The following is a 22,425-nucleotide window of genomic DNA, read 5'->3' as shown; positions in this document are numbered from 1 at the left end:
ATATATATAAATAAGTGATTATTAAATACATTATGTGTGTAGCCATGTACATGTATATATGCATGTGTTCAAATTAAATCTTACCACTCATGTCGACATGCCTTGGCTCTCAGCAGTACGGTTTCTTTAATTCTTTTCACAATTTTTGACAAACCATAACTAACCATATTCATTTTTTAATCACATTTTATATCATTCACATTTTACTGTATATAAACATAGAGACGAAAGCTTAAAATATCAACATTTTAAGGCTCATATAATATGTATTAGGTCTCTTGTTTTTCTCAATCTCCAAGATGTAAGATTAATTGAATTAAATGATACCTCACGGTGTAACCATAGATAAAAAGGTCATGAAATTGTTGGCACTGTTGTAAAATTATAAAAAGAAAGCAATGCTGGCTTTTTTGCATTATTTTCAGACTCAATAGTTTCGATAACAAATGTGAAGGTGTTCAAATCCATTAATAGAAATACGTACTGCCTCCAACGCGTTTTTCTCATTTACAACAGCATACTATAATCTGGCATACATAACACACTATAATAATGTTTTGATTCGGAATATATTTACGATTTTATTGCTATATATCCAATGCAACAGCAAAGTTAACGTATTTTAACGTTCTTATTTCTAAATCAAAATGGAATAATTTAGCTCATGAATTTTTCCGTCACTGAAATGCTCCTTTTGTGTTTATTTATGTCATCATTCCATTGTGACTGCAGCTGAGAACTCCTCATTTGCCCAATTATACCATCCACGTATTGTTGGCCAGTGACGCAACGGAGCGTTACTTGGGCGTAGTTACGACGATCAGTTTTTGTCTTGGTGCAACGGGCGTAAGCAGGGAGTGTAATCCTGGCGCACGGACGCCAGGCGTTGCAGTTTACGACAGTCGTAGCCGAGTAAATTTACGCCCTGTTGGTGCAACCGGGCGCTGGTGTTATGTGCAACTAAGGATGGAGATGTTCGATGGAGCGATGTTGTGTCAACGGTTCACACTTTTTCTGTCCTCCTTTTAAAACCAATTCACGGTTCACGCAGATATCACAAACTCGTATAAAGTTTACTGATAAAGTTTGATTTAACACAGTTCAAATTACCAAATCAATTGAGAGAATAGTTTTATAAAATGGATCTATTCCATTACTTTAGCAAAAAGCCACGTGCTTTGAGTTTGTTTATTTATCTAACACCAAAATAAAGAACAAAAACGTCTTGACCCTTCTTAAGCTAAAGAAAAGAGATATAAAAAGCCTGAAAAGCTAGTAGTGGCGAGGATTAAGGTATTGGTTCTTACCATGCACTACGCCACATATGGCTAATACCACATTTTAGCACAGATATTAAACCTCTTAACCCATGAGGTCCATTGTATGGTTTCACTTCAACGTATGTTTCAAGCTTATACCGACAGACAATAGATAACGTAGAAATTAAAAGAACTGTAGGTGACAGCAGCCGCTTTGTTTCAATCATGACAGATAGCAGTCATGGGGATTCGAAGACAGTTCAAGGACGGGATTTGGTGTGGACTTTTAGTTTGATGCTGACCTTTTTGGATTTTAAACAGGGTTCTTCTTGAAATCGTAGAGACAAATATCCAGACAGGACACAGGTTGTTATATGTTATGATAGCGTTAAGGGTGCCAATTTAAAAAAAGATCGAAAATATGAGATTACACATTTCCTTTCAAACAACACGTGTAGACTTAGAGGTCCTAATAAGTCAATTTCGCGCGTTATGAATAATTAAGACCTTAACAATGCCAAGACATTTGCCGCTCCAACCACGCCCCTGCAATTGTACCCAAGATTAATTGATAGATAATCCAACAAATTGTTCAATTGCATGTTGAGAACTTTGATTATTAATGATCGTTTGGACACGGTGGTACATAAAGACGTGTGCAACACCACGTGGGCGACCTAAGTACCTAATTACAGACTCCTTTGATTTTTTTAATAACATAATTACCTTCCATTCTGCAACGTTACACGAATCTTTAAAGGAATATTAGGTTACCTGATCTGTAATTATACCAAGCACTATCAAATAACACGTAAATCCAAAGATGTGGATTGATAAATTGTTTTCAATCTTAATCAAAATTAATTATTTCGATTCGGTGACATAAAGATAATGTAATCGAAATGAAATAATTTTTCTGTCCTCTCTCTGTGTCAACACTGATATAATGAAAAGACGCCACATCGTACATCTTTCAAAGAAATCAAATTAGTCTAATGACTCCCTGACCTGTTATAGTGATTAAATATTAACTTAGTCAGATGAGACGGGACAAATATATTAAGATTAAGGTCTCTTATTGACACTTGTTATTAGGAGAGATGACCCAACAAAAACATTAGTCTACAATATGAGCAACAGGGACCACATAATACATCATCTACTGCCTGAGACAAATACAATTATGTCATATATCACACTGCCTGGATAAAAAAATATACCGTGTTAAAATTGAGACCTATCAGATCTGCCAAGACATTCCTACCTTGGGCACTGACTACTCATACAAATTATCTAAATTTTAGTTTAATTTTGTTTAGAGTTAATCTTAATTTTCATGTATATTTAAATACCCTCATAGTACGAAATATTTTGTTTCATCTTCACACTTTTAATTAACAATTTTATTAACCTTATTCTCATTTATTGAATTTTATTTTATATCTTATTATTAAATTCATCTATTTAAGTTGCAAATTAACATTATTATTATTATTATTATTATTATTATTATTATTATTATTATTATTATTATTTAGTAGTATCGTGTTCACGCAGGACGTATAGAAGCATGTGGTATGTTCAAACACATACGAGAATAGCAATGCAAACTCATCCAAACCGGTTACATGTTATTAAAGAATGTTCGCATGTATTGTGATGTTCATTTTGAGACTGTCTCGACGGTATTTACAATAATAGCATAAACCAATGCCTGTTGACCCTTCTCTCATGTTAGCATATGTTTGAACCTACCCTGGCTATTAGACTGAATGACACGCTGCCTCTTGGTTTCAACACATTCGTATAATCACCAGCTTTTCTGATTTCTACTCAACGCCAGGTGGCGTATTAATCTGTTAAACCGATTGCACTCAGCAAGAGTTCCCACAGAGTTGGATCGATCTACATAGACCGATGGTATCAGTGGGAATGGAGAAATATACTCAATGGTGAAGCAGGGGTTGGGGGTGGGCGGCACATGTCATGTCTCCCATAGCTTCTAATATACACGAATTCTCTTGTCCCTCCTAAGGAACACGGTATAACAAGCTAAACGAGACAAAATCGAGGTATTTTCCAACCCTATGCAGGTGAAAATTCCCTCGTCTACTCCTTTGTTTTGGTGTAGCTTCTCTGGGTTTTTATCTTATCATTTTGAGTTATCTCTCCAACGCTAAGGCCCAGCAGTATTACAAGAATCTGAACTATTTGCCAGAGAAAACAAAGGTATAATGTTTAAAGTCTTCATTACGCATTCATAGTGGACTACTGAACGTCGTGATCCCAGAAGCTGACTCGATTTTTAATCACACTGAAAGCTCTAAACGTATTTAAAGAGTTGGATCTGAATATGGGCATTGACATGGATCAAGCAATCACTTGTCTCACTGCACTTTTCATTACAGTTATCATTCTTGACCTCTCGTCGGTACCAATAATTCACAATAGACTCTGATGGCTATATTTACACGCAGGATACTTTCCTGAAATGGCAAGGGATAATCAGCCAATCGGCAGTAAGTACGTCATCGTCGTTAATTAGATGGAGCTGATTCTGGCATGGGACGCGTTTCACAAAAGCTATTGTCCGTTATTTGGTCTAAACGTGCCCGCTTTGACACAAGGACAAGGCCAATTTATTTGAAATACCGGCCCTGTTTAGTAACATGTCATAGCTATTTTTCAGGTCAATACCTACTTACAGCGTTTAAAGGAACTTCTATGGTTTATCCTGCCCTAAAGTAGACCAAAGTTTGGGTCGAAAGTTTACATTAAATTTAAGAATATAGCTTTGTGAAGATTCTACAGGTACTAATATTTGTCTGGTCTTACCAGCCAATATTTCGTCTATAAGTATATAAAACAAATATAAGTAGCTATAGACAAAATAACCTTCACAAGTTTATTACAATAACATAGCTTAAGAAACTGTTCTACAAGAATATAGCTGTTTAACGAAACCAACACAGTGATTGGGGGGGGGGGGGGGGGGGGCTGGTTAAGATTTGTATGACAACCGTTTTACACCTGTTAATATGGTCGTAAAAACCTTGATCCGCTAGCGAGTAACAATGACAATAAATTAAATGGTATCGTATCAACACTAGAGGTTGGAGCTGTCCCTGCCTTTCACCTAAACTGGCTTTGGGCCAGCCTTCAACCTAAACCGGGTTTGGCCCTCCCTTCCACCTAAACTGGCTTCAGCTCAAGATATGTCCTTCAAACACCAACTCAAGTCTTCACGTTATTTGTTACAAATAATCAGGTGAGTAATTTGGACCGTTTTACTCAGATACAGACTACGCCACGTGACAGGTTGTCAATAAAAGTGCATTTTCTAGACATCGTGTGAAGGTGGTAAAAAGTAAATCATTTCTAAAGAAACGTAACGTGTTTTTACCCATGAGGCATAACTTGTCAAATGCTTGGCGCAATTAGATCTTCGGTAAAAGCAGAAGTATTCATTTTTTTTTGGGCAAAACCTTTGGAAAACCAATCTAATAAGGTCGCATTTTAATGGTACATACAATACCTAAATTGCATCAATGAATGTGTCCTGCGCAGGACCTCTTCCATTTGCAAAACTTGGAGCAAACAAAAAGCATCAATGCCAAAAACAGCACAGAATAAAATCTTTTGACTTTGGTTCTGATGAAAGACTTAAGAGTTGCGTTAAAACGCTCACTGCCTACCTAATTTATAGTCGTCCTATTCCCCTTTGTCAACCACTCGTCGATGCTGCCGCACTTCTAGAAGTTCACCAGATTCCAAATGTCCTTCTTTCCAGCCTGAATCCGATTAAAAAACTCCTTACTAAATGTTCCAATCGCTCTTTTATAGTTGTAAGCACTTGGCAGCTCCCCCTGTGACGGTGATGAAAGTTTGTTCTGTGCCAATAAAAAAAGCGTGACTTGAAACGTTTTCACCTTGCTAATTGTCCTCTGGGGACACCAGTCTGAGAAACAGTTATCAGTGATCAAGTTCCCTGAAAATGATTGCTACTTGGAATACTTGGACACCTTTTATACCAGCGTGACGTCATCAAGGTTAGATTGATGTGATCGCAGTAAGTAAGAGACACGAGATATGAGAGGGGGAACTGCCAGCAAATGGCGGCCTCGCACGCAGCCTGCTTATTGTGATCCAGTTGGAGGGCAGAGGTATGGGGATCGGGGCCTGGACACGCATACAGAATATCAGATCAATTAAGAGAACGGGTAAACACACGTGAATTCCACATGAAGGGGTCTGAAAAGAAATGTCATTCTCTTAAAGGGAGAATTGGTCACATTTACAAAGTTGGTAAAGAAGTGGATGTCCCAAAACTTATATTCTTATCTGTTCTATCCATAAGTGCTGGGCATGACAAGCGGATGTCCCAGAAATATGTCTTACTGTCATATCGGTTGTTCTGGAAATGAGTTAACAGTACTGAGATAATGTCCTAGAATTATGCTTGGCCTTTTAAATAATCCTAAGAGAGGCACCTATTAGGCGTGGGGGTGGGGGTGGGTGAGTAAACACCACTCCTTGTGGTACCTTGGACCTTTCTGGTTTTCGCCCACATCACGAAACGTAACATATACCAGTACAAAGTAAATGTTACTTCATCGGAAACTAAACTCTGAAGGAAAGAAAAGGTGGCAGCGACGATGTACAAACCAGTAACAAGCACTGTTGTCATTGTCTGCTACCGGTAGTAGGCAAGATAAATTACATCTTTTTATTTGATCTTGTGAAATTTTTTACTCATGAACATTTATCCCGATCCTTGAGTCAAAACTCAAGTTAGTGAAAGACAAACCAAGAGACAGCCCAGTACAGAGGCAGCAGACATCGTAAATAATTCAGTGATTATAGAGTGTCACTAAACAAGACCAATGTGTCACGTAAACTCATTAAGAAGGCGACCAGCGTCTCAACTTTGCATTGAGAGATTTGAAAGATTTATTAGATATTTGAGTGGATGTGATGAACGGTGATCGATGATGTCTAATGAGGTTTCGCCTTGTTAGTTGAACTCATAGCAAAATACAAGTAATAGGTAAACAGAGGCTTTTGAGAGGTTATTATCGCCTAGTCAAGATCTGGACACATTATGACGCTGGATGACGCCGTAGTGCAGTGCTCAACTTGTGACCACGTACATGTATGTATGTACCAACTCTGAACGTTGATTTTGCCACACATTAAGAAGTTCAGCTGTGTTTACCACCGGGTGTACTGTACACCGGTATATCTTGTCTTGAACGCAGTAACGTAGCTACGTAAAGAACGAGAGGATAGCCTGTCTTGTTTTTCACGGCTAAATTCCTCCGTATGCCGTAGATAGAGATGGAGATATCATAGATCAGAGAAAAGTAGAAGTTTAGAGTAAACAGTGATACTTGAGTGGCTGTAATGAAATGCTGGGTTCTCTTTCCATTTTGACGTTATATGAACAGAAAAGAATATTACAAACTGACGCACCTTTGTTCTAGTATGTAAGACAATTAGCTAGAGAACGAAAACAAGAGACACAGCTGTCTGTGCTGTGCCTTTGGACAAAATTATACAAACAATTACAGTGTAGACATTAACTTTCGCATTGAAAAAAATCCAGCTTATGTAAGGGATATAAAGCACATGCATTCAAATCATTTTCAGTCCTTCATCAAACAGTGTATACAGTAACTCTCTCATCTAAAATATTTAACAAGGGAAAAATCACAGTAATTCAAATCATTTCCAATCCCTCGATCTATGAATCTGCGACTTTCGAACCACACAATACACAAGAAAAGGCCTTTAATATTTTATTATCACTGTTGCGCAATTAAAATCATTTCGATGTGAGCTTTCTATGCAGATACCAGTATCTCCAAAGAGATATCAATTCCTGTTTAACTCAGCCATAAAATCATTACACAGGCTTTCAAAGCCCTAATTTTGTGATCATATCACCATAAATCTCTTATTTATTGGCATTTTCAAGTATCCGGATAATCGTTTGGAATAAACTTTCAAAGGCGTAAATCATAAAGGCACTCCGAGGGAAAGCCAAATACAATGGGTTATGAAGCATGGTATAATGCTTGGAGGGCTAATAATTTGATTTCTGATAATCTTAATCTAGTGACTGGCGTTATTCATAGTTAACGAAATATCGTCGTTAAGTACTTCTAACAGGTGTTCATCAGGTGCACGGTGCCACTACTGATCACGACACTGGCCATTTCGTTTTTATTATATGCATTCCTTCTCTCAAGAGAACACTTTTTAAGTCAAAAACGTAACTTACAGTGCACAAATGTAGGTATTCTAACTTAGTTTGTTGTATTCTTTCATTTTCTTGTAGCAAGTTAGATGAACCGTGTTTACTAAGCGGCTTTGTTAAGCCGATCCTTTGATTCCAGGGAGGCCAGACCAGATGGTATTTCCTTTATTTGCCATTCAACGATAAACATTTCTGATGCTTACAAATGATCTCTGCGCACAGGGAGAAATCTAAACCTTTGGTATTCAATTTAAACGTCTGCCAGCAAACAACATGTTGATCCATGCAAATTAATTCTTGAACAGATCATGTTCAGTCGATTAACCGCTTAAAATAAAGAAAATGTACAATGCAGATGTATAAAAGTCCATTAAGCGAGATGGCTTATGGCTGCATCTAAATGTGTATTGTAATTTGGAGTTCAAACAATCTCACTTTTTTGGTGTTGTAAATTGGTAGACCAGATTTCTTTTTAATTATGGGGTAGCAAAACTCATAAACAGTGTCACAGTTTTATTGGATTTTGAAACAAAAAACAACAAACACTACTAACGACCAACTCGGCAACTCCATGAATAGGTGTCCACATTAAGAACACCAGCTAATCTAGATCTGGTGCGCTACACAACTGCTGATGTAGATTTAAGTTGTATTTATGTGTTAATGTGGTGTATAACACGACAAAAGATGGACACATGCAAAATTCTAGGTCGCCTGCGTCATTGACGCTCAAAACTGTCAGGAGGCGGTCAATCAAAAATTCTTATCAAGAACTTAAAAATCCTTGAACGTATTTGGTAATCTCAGCCAAAAAGTAAGGTTCAAATAATAAGTCCAAATGTTAAGACTAAGCTTTCCAACACGCTCCACTTCCACGTCATCCGTTCTCTTAGAGGTAGATAAACACGGAAACCGAGAGAAAATCCAACAAATGGCATGATCAATCTGCACAAGTAGCCAACGTCTATAAGTTAAACAAGAGATATCATCCAGGTTACATCTGAAGGACTGTTCTTCTGGAAATCTGGGTTTGTGCAGCACGATTCACTTTTTTCTTTAAACACTTAGAATCATATTATGATGGTGGGGGGGGGGGGGGGGTAACTATTCGGGAAAGAAATATTGGCGTAATTACCCGGCTCCTACAACCAAAATTGTATATGTTTAATGTGAAAGTATTGCCCTTGTCACATGTACTTGTGTTGCACATTAATCTGCAAGACGGTAAGCAATGACTCCTGGCTCTACGCGGTCTGTCACCACCACTCAAAGTTGAGCAATGAGACAGCAAGTGTACTTTTATTTTGTTCTTTTGAGGTCGCGAGGCTCTGATCCGTGTGTGAGAATCGCACCACAGGGCAATCCGGTCAGTGTAACGTATGTACTACAGGGCCATCCGGTCAGTCTAACGTCTATACCAGGTCAGCCTCACGTCTGTACCACGTCAGCCTCACGTCTGTACCACGTCAGTTTGACGTCTGTACCATGTCAGTCTAACGTCTGTACCACATTGTCATCCGGTCAGTCTTACGTCTGTACCACGTCAGTCTAACGTCTGTACCACAGGGCCGTCAAGCCAGTCTAAAGTTTGTACTACGTCAGCCTAACTTCTGTACCACGTCAGTCTCACGTTTGTACCACAGGGCCGTCAAGCCAGTCTAAAGTTTGTACTACGTCAGCCTAACTTCTGTACCACGTCAGTCTCACGTTTGTACCACAGGGCCGTCAAGCCAGTCTAAAGTTTGTACTACGTCAGCCTAACTTCTGTACCACGTCAGTCTCACGTTTGTACCACAGGGCCGTCAAGCCAGTCTAAAGTCTGCACTACGTCAGCCTAACGTCTGTACCACAGGGTCATCCGGTGAGTCTAACGTCTGTACCAAAGTGCCATCCGGTCAGTCTTACGTCTGTACCATAGGGAAATCCGGTGAGGCACAAGTCTATAACACTGCATCATCCGGTCACTCTATCACACAGATATGAACAAAAGAGTAATTCTGTCAGCCTATTGTCTTTGTCACTTAGAGCAACATAACTACCACGTGGGATAAAGTTACATTTACTTCGCAAGGCTGCTCGGTCAGTCTAGACTGGTTATTCTAAATAGACTGGTTATTCTAACGCTTGTGTTAGAAGCCATCCCGCGAGTCTAACGAATGTATATTCGTAAGAAGTGCCGGATGGCTTGTGTACCAAAACAGGACGCGTGCTCTCATGACCTGAACAGTTTAACGCATCCACAGACTTGCATTAATATAAATCAGAAAATATCTATACCTATCCAGTAGTCCTGAATTTTTGGTACATTTATTCGTAATGAAAATAAAGTGAGTTAATCTAGGCCCAACGTCTTCCATAATAACAAATAAAATCTGCCTAAAGTGCTAATTTTCTCAGTTAATGTTCGGCTAAGGTACAAGACAACGTGCCATTTCATGAATAATAAACTGAAAAATGCATCGCACGATCTTATTCATTTGTGTTTTATGTGAAAGGAATACCAATGGTTTGCATGTTGAAGTGGACAAAGTTTATATTTGCACAAAGAATTGTGCTTTAAGTATTGCTAAAACCTTTCCTATTGATTTCTTTTTTTTTCATTTTTTGTGTCTTAGTTTCTATATCCTACAACATTTTTTTCTTCCATTCATATAGTTCATGTTTACATCTTTCTGCCTTTTATTTAAACCTTTCTTTGAAACTGCGTTAACCCGAGTCATTCCATTCAACGGCAAATAAAAAATAAGGGTAGAATCAACAAGAGAACGGTTAAATGTCTCCTAGATATAGACGTTATTTAAGCTCGCGAGGCCAGTCTAAGGGCAGACGTTGTCCCCAAGTTCGCAGTGAGACAAACATGCCAGAGGTTTCTCAGAGCGCTAATGGGTCTGTACCCCTAATACAGCTGGTACCCGCCACAAGCAAATCAGCGGGTTTTACGTAAAGCAAAACATGACATGTACAAAGGGACATTGTCGTAAGTTAAAAAGTAGTACAGAAGTCGCTATGACTGTTTAAGCAGAGAAGCTATTATTGGATCGATGCTAAAACCAACCAAATGGGTGGTAGCATCATGGTTTGGCTCTTTTTTGGTCCTCCATCACTGCCTTGTCTGGGGGTTTAGTTTTGGGTTTTTTTTAATGGGGGGGGGGGGGGGGGGGGAGGGTGTGCAAGCTAGGGGATGAATATAAAATAAAGAATATTGTTTTAGCGCAACCATCTTTTAAAACAGACGCACTACATGTCTGAACTGTACCATTATACCATTGGCAGTCGGGTAATTAATTAAGCCAGACTCCAATTAAGGAAGACATTTATCTGTCTAATTAGATCTATTCTACATTCATAACTAGGCATATTTCGGTAATTGAATCATAGAGATTTCTACTTTATAACCAAATGTCGTCATCCATCAATAGCATTTCAACAGAAAGTGTCAAAAAGAGAAGATAGAAGTTAATGGGAAGTGCCTTAACCTCAGTGTTGGTGACTTTGATTCGAGTAAAATCTCTTTTTTGTCATAGCCACAGCTAATAAATATTGATTTTGTAAATAAATGTGCACGATTGCTTTACAAATCAAAAGAACGTTAATGTCATAAAATAAGGAGATGTATGTAGCTTTAATATATGTGAGTTTATCAATTTATTCATTTACAATAACCAGAAACCTGTGGTAATATGATAATTATATCAAAACAAAAACAAAAACAACTTGGCCTACACTAAACGCGACTAAATGATGCCTGTATGGGTGATAGCGACTCATTTGGTGTTGCACGTGCTTCTGCTGTCTGCCCCCCCCCCCCCTTGTTGAATTCATCACTGTTGAAATAGTCACAACTGACTAGAAATGCTTAATAGTTCTAAAGAGTTAAATGGTTTGGTTCCCCTCAGTCTCGACGGCTGATTTGGTTTGCAAATAAGGTAACAGTGTATCTACATCAATAGCTGAGCATTCTACAACATCTCTAGAGACAGTGTGGCAAATAATGGTCAGATTATTGAGTAATAAGATCGAGAGAGAGAGAGAGAGAGAGAGGGAGAGAGAGAGAGAGAGGGTGGGGGGTGGGGGTGGCAGATGACTGCATTCCGTGTTTCACTCTTTATTGAATATTCAGATAACGGTAGCGACACTCCCTAACACTAAATTGTTAAACAATTATCTCCCGTCACACATTTCTTCATTGTGAGAGGAGGTATCCCCCTCTGTGAGGGGAGGAAATTACCAGACCACTTGCTAGGAAGACAGTCAATTAATAGTCTTACTGATCCCCTGTTAAGATCATTTTTGATCTTAAACTCAAACTCAGCCCATGGTAAGTAAGACCATTTTTATAATGCTTAAGACCATGTTAGATTATCTGTTATCGGAAATTGCAGATTAAAACCATTTCAGGCGCACTACTCAGTAGTTTAATAATCGTCTTAGTTTTCAGATTACTAAAATGATTTCTGTTTGCTCGCCATACTATTTCAGTATTGCATGTCGTTCATGTACGTGTCACATTCACACATCAATTATCAAATCATTTTTGCTTCAATAGAATATATGTGGTCCTTTCTTGATCCGATTGGGTAAAAGTGGAGACTTTATTATGCTTTTCTTCGCTTTTCTGTTGAAACTTTTATATATAAGATATCTGAACAACACTAATTGATTTTCATGATATAAATGCTAAGATCTTGTTATTGATCACATGGCTGTGAACAGGCTAATTACGTCATCAGTTTGGCTTAGCAACCTGTTCGGACTAGGGAACCGGTAGACTAGTTGGCAGACAGACCCTCCCCTCTTACGCTTGATAGTTTTAGAATCTGTTCCATATGTTATACTATTTCTATCAGACGTTGTGACGACAATATAACCGATTTCCGGACGGAAGTGTATGTCGTCTGCTTCAGCCACATTAGTAAAATGGTACGTGCCATGTGCGCGTTGTATTTTATAACGTTATATTTAATTAAAAATCACAGAGGTGAGATAATTGCCAATGAAGACATCGATTCTTTGGTTCATGTAAACAGAAGCACGGATGAGACTAGGGTTGCCCTTTCAATGCTCAAATGCATATTGATATTGATTTGCGTAATCCAGAGACTTTGTTAGGAAAGTTGCATAATCCTGAGACGCCATGTGTGAAGTAATGAAGATGTTTTTGATCTTGAGCGATTTCCAGTTTGCCGCAGGAATACCTATTCCGAGACGCTATGTAAGAAGTCCTAGTAATAGAGACATTTTTGATTTCAGATGTTTTCCGCTTTATAAGCACTTTAAAGTCGAAATCAAATGAGAATGGTGTAGAGCCGTATTTAGCAACCGTTGAATCATTTTCTTGGCTGGGGAAGTATCGTGCAGCTCTAAGGTCAATGATACGTTCATTTAATAAAAATATGGAAATAGGCTGCAACCCCATACTAAATACTAGCGCACGGTACATTGTACATGGTGCGAGCTTGGACACGAGGCCTTCTTCTCATCGGACCCCTATCCCATTGACGTCATCAGTCCCCCGTTTCATTGACGTCATCAGTCCCCTATCCCATTGACGTCATCAAATTCTGTCCCATTGACGTCATCAGCCCCTGTCCCATTGACGTCATCAACTCCTGTTCCATTGACGTCATCAATCCCCTGTCTCATTGACGTCATCAGCATAGAAATGTGTTAATCCTCACTCCTGTCTTGTGAAGATTACATAAGTGTTAAATGAACTCCCGTTGGTACATGTATTTCTTAAGCTGCTGGAGGCCATAGTTAAGTTGTCTGTAAAGTGTTTCTCGTCATTGCTTGGTCAAGGCAAAATTAAGATGATGTGACTTCTTACGAATGTGATGGTTTCAAGAATCATAAGAAGTATCACATGGAAAGGCAATTTTTACAAACCATGTTTGATTTACCAACCATTTGCTCAGCTGAGCAAACAGTTTTATGTGTTTAATTGCAAATATGATTTCTCTTTAAAAAAACATTGGATACTAAAAAAAATTCGCTTTCAATTCAAGGTCAATTTCAAATTGCCTGTCGTGTTTTAATGCAATCAGTTAGCCAAGATCTTATTCACATGAAATGAAATAACCATTAAGACAAAACAAAAGGTGTATAATCTCACAACGCCAATATTCCTGTCTCCGAGACCGCTTTATAAATCCATCATAGATGTCAATTGATTTTTAATAGTAGAATTTGTTTCACCAAAGACCACAAATTCTCAATATACTGAAACTATTAGTTTTGGAAACTGAAATGTTTAGCATTCCTCCAATTAAAACGATACTGATATGTTTGAACAACGACATCATAAATATCCATTGCATAACATTTAGCGTACGTAACAAAAGAACCAAGCTTCCAGTGATACTGTTCATCTTGACCCACGTCCAAAACTGATCAAAGTTAAATCCACAGTTCGTCGTTTTAATCGTATTCACGGGGTTCAGTTAATGACAGAGCAATAACTGTATAAAACCACGTACAGAGCTTGTAGCAAAAAAGAAAGTGATAGCATTGATCTAAGTCCATAATTGAATCAGGAAACAGCAGCGACCACAAATGATACCAACAATGTCCAATAACGATTGAGATGTAACTCGAACCTGTTATACAATGCACAAATAATAATACTGCTTATTGTAGATATTAACTCATTGTTCATACCCGATTATAAAACGTTTTATATAAAAAAAAGTATACGGTTACTACCTATGGAAATGGGTATGCTTGAATGTGGGAATGTATTTAAACGGACTGCAATGACTAATTTTTACTACCTTACAAAAGCAAATGCTAATGACACAAGCCATTATAGAACGTGTCCATGGCTCTATAAAGAGAATCTCACACTGACCCTCTCCAAAGGATAGTGATATGGTTGTACATGTCCTGGCAGTTAAATGGGACTCTCAACTCAAGCTTCCGATTAACATCCGCGTTATTTGTTCATTTTCATAAGAACATTTTCCCGATACCTTAAATCTTTTACGTCAAACCGTGAACACAAAGCATGAAAGACATGTTTTTTTTATATTTTTTGAAGCTTCATATACGTCGGTCGATTTTCCAATAATTTTGAGAAAAAATTAAAATTAACATTTTTAAACAGCTGTCAGAACACATTTTATCACCGTGGCATGAATCCCTTTGTCAAATATTATTTTCAAACGATTAGACTTAGTAATTAGAAACGATCTATACATTGAGTAACAGGCTGATTCAGAGGGGGTGTTTCATTTTCTAGAATCACATGCTTTAGGAAGTTCCACGGCGTTCTTTATCAGTGTAAAAATACGCACTTATTGATTTAAAGTCCCCTCCCACCCCTGTCTTTGTTGAACAAATATTTTTGGGGTTCTTTATGCCATTTAACTTTTTTTTGTTTCACCACTTCTTATTCCATTGTTTACATGGGGTGCAAACAACCTGTTTGAATGTATTTCAGGCTGTGAAAAGCCCATCTACATTGCTATCACCCTTGGATATGCTACACACAGAAAAATTAGATTGTTTTGAGCGGTAGTCCGAAGGTGTTTTTGTAACGTATCTTGGTCTTTTGTGCATGTGACGATCCTGTTCTAGTAGAATATCTTTTTGTCACCATGCGCATTAACTAAGAAGTGCGGTAACTGATTCAGACAAATACTGAAAAAAATTGGCATCATAAGACGAGAATGCTTCAAGGTACATTTAAAAAGAACGTAAGACCAAATATACTGGTTCTTAGGAAGCAGCGTCATGGCTCTTAACCTCGCGGAAAGACAGAGGCGACAAAGTTAATTTCAAGATGGGCATATGTTTATTAATCTCAATAAGAGCTGCGTGTTTCTTCTATAATTATCAGTCGCAAGGGGAAATGATAAAATACACATATCCTTTAATACCGTGCGAGAGAGGACTGTTATTATCCGTCCGTCGAACTAATGGTGTTGTTTTAACACTTCACACGCGATATGAGTTATTGACTGATATTTGAAGATAAACAAGGACAGACATTGATATATTTCAAACATCACTCATCCCCGTGTCTCATTCATTGGAAGGTTTGCTTTTCTTGTAAAGATCAGCAACTCTATGCGATCAGACACGTACGGGTTCAAACAGAGTGCCGTTATTTGGTTTTAGTTGTATTTCGTGGTATTTCTAAGTAGCCAGAAATAGAGCAATCCTATCTAGGCCTGAGAACGGACGGTCACACACGCAAGCACACACACACACACACACACACACACACACACACACAGAGAGAGAGAGAGAGAGAGAGAGAGAGAGAGAAAAAGAGATTTCATGCCTAAGATACTATATTGTCATAAACATATGCCCATCTTGAAATTAACTTTGTCGCATCTGTCTTTCGGCGAGGTCTGAAGCAGTTTAGTTCAGGTTCTTAACCTTTTAGTGCACGCCAAAAGAAAATACCAACACATGCACCCTTCTCCAACTTTGTCAGGTAAGAGCCAGAAAGGCATTGACCTTATAAACTCGAAACCTATCAAAAACGCTTGAAACCCTTAAGTTTCCCGAAACCTTGTCATCTAAATCTTTTCATCTCTGTTCGATATGCCACCCAGTCATCTGATTGTGAATCCATAAAATGGCGATCATGACATACGAATCATTGGAGCAAGCTTACGCGTTTATTAGAAATGTTGCAGGCCACAGACACAATTGTTTTTGTATATCGTAAGGTTTTGCCTCCAATGATACTATTTTAGATGCAATATTTCCGACCATGGCGACCGTCGGTCTTGTATTTTTCTTAAAAAGGATTCCAGGTCAAGTTATTTCTGTACCAATATCATAAACCACCTGACCAAAGAAGATATCTCCCTAATTAGCCTAATTAGCCAGGCAGCTCGGTTTCATCTGACGCCAATACATATAATATTTCTTATTACCATGATTATATCTACACAGAAATAGTACTGATAATTCTCCGGTTACATGACAGTTGTTGTTCTCTCTGTAATTGCACGTCAAATCATTGCTTGTCATTCAATTATTCATTTTAAATGTTCCGTCATTCCCCTACTTGATCCGTGTTTTTAATGGTACATAACCGCATTCGGGGTTGGTCTCAAAATAAATAAATAAAAAAGACAGACAAATGGTCTAAGATGAAATACAGAAAAACGTGTTCTAACTTCAATACATGATAAAGCAGTAATGGTAGAATTAAATACAGTTTCTTTTAATCTGGCAACGGTTGCTATAGTACCTAGATGTGGTGATCTGAATGTGAAACGCATCTTAACGGTCTTGCCCAAACATGTTTAGAATATATAATCGAGTGATTTAAAAGGAAAACTTTATTCCATTAGGTAGAGTTTAAGATCTGTTTCTTGTTTACAGTGGTGCAATTATCATTCGGTGTTTTATTTTTGATAAAAAGTGCAGTAACAAAATTACAATTTCTAATAAATAAATAAATAAATAAATAAATAAATAAATAAATAAATAAATAAATGAGAGGGATATATAATGAATTGTTTTGTATTGTAAGAGAAAGTGAACCACTAGTTTTGCAATTTAACAGCCATAAGATATAGTATTAAACACGTGTACAATAATGGATCCTACGCAGTTCCAAGCATTCATCTCGACAAGGTTTATACTATAAGGATGTTCCGGATTAAAGGCACATACGAACCGAGCATCGGTGGAGCCTGGATTCCCAGTAACACATGTAAACCGCTTCTACTAGATTCTTATATGACTCAAATAAATTCGACATGCCAAGGGAAAAACTGAATAGATCACTCGATGAGCCATAAAAGACCTTTAGACTGCTCCTTTCTTTAAATTTATGGTTGTAAATTTAACCTACCTTCGTGACCTACTTTCCTGCCCCATTGACATACAGCTTAGAATGCCAGCAGAAAAATCCGTTCAAACATCATTTTCGGGTAAAATTATACAATGCCTTTTGGTAATTCTCTTAGTTATACTACTTGAAACTATATGCTGGCATTTGGTTGGTTTCTGTGACAAAAAAAATTGACTTTGTATGCATCTTTAAGCTAAGATGTCTTCTATCTTCTTGCTGAAGATTTAAGTGTAAAACACAGTAACACATACACATGGCATGTGTTTTGGTAATGCATATCTTAAAGGGTCTTATAAGAAAAAATATGAAAGTCCGCTGGAAAATCTGCGGTGGCATTGGGCTCTCTGAGGGACCATGCATTACAGCATTAACAGCAATCTAACCATTACAGTTCTGCTGTTTATTGAATTTTAAACCATGTCACGACTGAAAATTCTAGACTACGACCATAGTTTAATTGTAAAGTACTTTGATTATTTCCGACAGAGATATTTGGTTTTTGCTTCAGTTCGTTAGTTTATTTGTTAGTTTGAGTAAACGTTATTTTTATTATATCCATGAATTAATTAACGTTTACTTATTAGTTAATTATTTGTCTTGGTGGAGGCCTGCCTCCTCTCAATGCTTTTCTAGTTCATCCTGCAATAATTAATTAATTAATTCTATTTATGATCCACACTTACATCTTGCACTTGGAAACAATAGTTAAACTGATACCAAAACCTTTCGTTGACGGCCTGGCATTCAAAGTGTACTTCTTACCTACGGAGAGCGCACAGTGCTGTCGCCATATACTCGCAGTGACACAAAGTCACCCTCAATATTTAATTTAGATATTGCTTTTCTTTTTGCACAATTTTCTTTAAAATGTTGGATTTTTACGTCTAATTCAGTGCTGCTACATCTGAACTATTACAGAACCTACCTTTCCACAGATCAGGTATGATACACAGGTCAGGTATGATGCACTTGCGGCTCTACAAAGGAATCTCCTTGTGTTGACAATAATATTTTGTGTTCTGTTGTCTAAGTTGAACACTTTTCTTTTCAACGACGACCCCTTCACCTTTCTTTTAATACCCTATGAATGATACGGTGGAATCCGTTTTGTGCAGGCTTCTGTAATTGGCTGAGCTCAAAGAGTAGCACACCAAGGCGGAGGCTATTGGTGCTAGCGGTAGGTCTATATAAGACATGAGCCATACCGTACTTTGCCAAATTCAAGCGTCATTTTTCATCCTTTCAACCTACCTTTATGACATTAAAACTAGCAGAAGTGGTGTTAAGATTAACGTACATATATAGTCTCTTTTGATATCGTTATCTTTGATGGAACAATACCTCGCATGGGCTGTAAAAATAAATTTTGATGCAGTATGTTAAAATAACACACAAGAAGGTTGCAGGCCCCATTCTCACTGACACCATCGGTCTACGCAGATCGATTCAACTCTGTGGGGACTCTCGCTGAGTACAATCAGCTTTACTAAATAACACGCCTCCTCTTGACGTTAAGCAAAAGCTGGTGATTATACGGGTACATTGGAAACAAGAGTAAGGGCGCCATTCAGTTAAGCTGATTGTACTCAGCGAAAGTCCCCACAGAGTTGAATCGATCTACGTAAACAAAGGATCTCCACCATTTTACTTGTATCTCTTTATAATGTATATTGTATAACGCCATAATCATTTTTTTCATTTATTTACTACCATAACTGTTATCATATATATATATATATATATATATATATATATATATATATATATATATATATATATATATATATATATATATAAATTAAATGTAAAAGTATTTCTGTGCTCAATAAAATTATTAATTATCAATATTATTAAAATGCATAAATGTGCTGTGAACGTACGGTTGTTGTTTGTCAGCTTTGTCAAATAGTCAAGGACACATTGTACTGTCAGTCAGTCAAAGAGAACGGAAATCACTAATACTGTGGAAAACCTTTGGCCAAAACGTTTAAATTTTCATTTTATATTGACGAACTTATTACTTATCTAAATCCATTTATTAGAAGGGTTTTTTACATGTAGATACATTAAATCTTCAGACATAAGTCATTCTGCATTCTTACAGCTAAATTATTGATTTATGTTTTCTATTATAAGAATGTTGTATGTAGATTTGGCCAAAAATCTGATGTCGATTGCGTTATGTAATGTATCTTATCAAATCTTCTACACCAAGTGGTGCCTTGCAACCATGCAATATATAATCAGAATACACACAAAAAGACGTCAATAGCACCAAATAATTTGGAGAAATTGAACTCCGATGACCAGGCACAGGATACGTGTAGAGTATATTCTGGTACCAAGACGCTATGTTAATTTCTTAAAAGCACGTGCCCGTCTGGGTAGCCAGAGGCAAGGTTTAACACTATCGATAAATCATCTAGGTGGAAAAACATTTTTGGTTTTGTAGGGGTCAACGCTCTCTGTGCACCATTTGGTTAAGTTGTTGAATTGATTGTTTACTAAGGGCACATTCAGAACAAGTTGATCCACGGACTAACAGATTCACGGATCAAATATGACCGACCCACTTGAAAGCTGGTCGCATAATCCCCTAATAGACACTGAAAAGATTACCCACGGGGATTAGGCGACGAGCATTCAAGAGGGACGGCCATATTTGATCTGTTAGAGGTCATTCAAAACAAGGTGGACTGCGGACGAACAAATCCGCGGACTAAATATGGCTGACCCTACTTACAAGCAGCGCTACCGAATTCTCTGATGGCCTCCCCGCCTCCACACAGAGGAGCTTTGCAATTAAACCTTGAAGCCGAGATTTAAAACGTTTAATGCCGCGTGTGAACGTGTGAAGGGGGGGAGGGAGGGGGGAGGCCATCAGGGGATCAAGCGGCACTGCTTTTAAGTAGGATCAGCCATTAAGTCGGCGGATCATATGTTCGAAATGCCCTCTTAATCCGCGGATCGACTCTGTTTGTGAATGCCGCCCAAGATCGACATCACGTCGCGGCACACGCCTCTCTATCGAACAACGATACCCGGATTAACTGCTGGACTTTTCAATGTGTAATTGACTGCAATCACGTGTTACGTTGTTCACATTATTAACAACTAACTACATTGGTAACGGTGCAACAACCCTTTCATACAAGAAGATAAGGGTGTTAACATTTTGTGATTGCGCAAACGCGGTTCAAGCGCCTGTTGTTCAACTTTTTTGTTTATATGATTTACGTATTTAAAACTGGGTTTAAGTTCTCATACACTGTTTTTACTAAATTTATACATTTTCCAAGAAAAAAATTAAATATGTCATTCCAAATTTCCATCTTAAGGAAATTGTTTTTCTAAATGACAGTTATAGGCCTATAAGGTATCGATTATCAAAGAGCGAATTACACAATTACATTTATATTTACAGGAGCCTGAAAAACGACTGATTTTAGTCAGTTAAAATCACATTTGCTTGAGCACAACTCTAACAGGTGATTTCACCAAAATAATGTAATACCGTATAATTATCGTCTAATTAAATATTGATTATCTAGATATATATCCAAACAAACATTAAAGTAGTGTATACAAATATAAAATGTAGAAAAGAGTGGATACTAAGATCTGTACCACGAACCCCCCGCCTCTCCCTCCATTGCGGAAATGGAAGTATCACAATTCACAATATAGTTTGGTGAATTTAACAGTAATGCATAATGCTTTAGTGTGGCCCAAAGTGCGTCGTTTCCTCTTTTATTGGGAGGGAGATAATTGGTGTAAATAACCACAGTTAACACGTGTGTTTATAAATTGCAATTACTTAAAGCAATTTAGCAAAGTGAAGGGCTGACACTTCTTGGTATAAGAATGCCACCACAAATAACCTGCAATCGTGTAGCGCTTTTTAGCTTTAGGCTGACCTACTGTGTCTTACGTATACGCTTGAGTAACGCTATAAATCATGGGTTAAAAGTTAAAAGCGCTTATGCGACAGTTTTATAGAGTATCATTAGGTGGGTAGATGTAGGCCATATTTGTATCCGGGTCAACTTTATTATTTTGCAGTTACAACGGTACTGAACGGGGATACCAAAAGAAATGGGGATTTCTTTGTTTGTCATATGTTTTGTATGTTTCTTGAACATTTCGTTGGTAAAAGCAGACGACATAGAGACACTGGAGGAGTTGCAAAAAGCCATCAAAGTTGGCGATAATAAAAAGGTTGGATTTTTAAGCCTCACAAACTTTCAGTCTGTGAAAACAGTTCTACCCTCCAACGTCCAGGTTGTCGTATGTGACGGAGAGAAGGAATACTTCGGAATTCGTTGCAAGGCTACTGACGATTTGCTGAAGTTGGTAAAAGATGGAAAACTGATTGCAGGACTGATATCTGGGCTACCGGAAGAACACCATGTTGCGCATGTGCACGTGTTCAGCAGCATGCTCATATCTCCACGTGCTATGTTTATGGTCCCGGATGTCTCCTTCGCCCATCCCCATGGGGCACCCCCACAAAAATCAAGCCGTGACTTGTCGATAGCTCTGAACGCAGCGATAGTGAGGGTACAAACCAAGGGTCTCGATGAGAAGGCACGCCTGGCCAATATGCCCTTTGATCTGGTTATGGTACGCACGTGCAAAAGTGACGACTATGAAGCGTTTCCAGTACCATCCAAAAGCAACGCAACTGGGATCCTTCGAGATGTTCTGGACACAAAGAAACTTAAATTAGGGGCATTTGGTCCATTTGATTGGGGAGATAATGATGGCAACTATCTGGTCACTCCACATCGCGGATTTTATCCTGACCTGATGAAAGCAATTGTGGGAGAATTCAGAAACCTGTCTGGTCCTGACGGCGAAAAGTATGGCGATGACATTGCGCTAGAGAGGGTGTGGTCAAAGTCTTCCACTTTTCGTGATCTCTTTGATGGGCAATCACACGTCACTGAGCCATATTACCTGATAGATGCAAGCTATACTGGAACTGGAGAACCGTGTACCAACAGCAGTGACTGTCGCCCGGCCGCCATACCAGGGGGACGCGAGGTCTGCGACACCTATCGGGGAAGTGATGGGGAAATGGTACG

General features: G+C 38.1%; 1 protein-coding gene across 2 annotated transcripts in view; it reads right to left on the bottom strand.

Moving 5' to 3' along the window:
- The window catches only part of LOC106160952 (uncharacterized), a 34,768-nt gene extending 16,347 nt beyond the window's left edge, over window positions 1-18,421 (bottom strand). Inside the window, exon 1 of one of the 2 annotated variants that reach the window (XM_086997707.1) lies at window positions 18,264-18,421. The gene's annotated coding sequence lies outside the window, so the exon portion shown is untranslated. Of the gene's footprint in view, window positions 1-4,954; window positions 5,294-18,263 lie in introns of those variants that run through there. The other variant, XM_086997706.1, reaches the window with a different exon arrangement.
- Between the last annotated feature and the right edge of the window lie 4,004 nt (window positions 18,422-22,425).

This window comes from Lingula anatina, chromosome 10 (assembly GCF_051362555.1).
Source record: "Lingula anatina isolate TDL-2025a chromosome 10, LinAna3.0, whole genome shotgun sequence".
Classification (NCBI taxonomy): domain Eukaryota; kingdom Metazoa; phylum Brachiopoda; class Lingulata; order Lingulida; family Lingulidae; genus Lingula; species Lingula anatina.
This window is presented reverse-complemented; position numbering and strand designations above follow the sequence as displayed.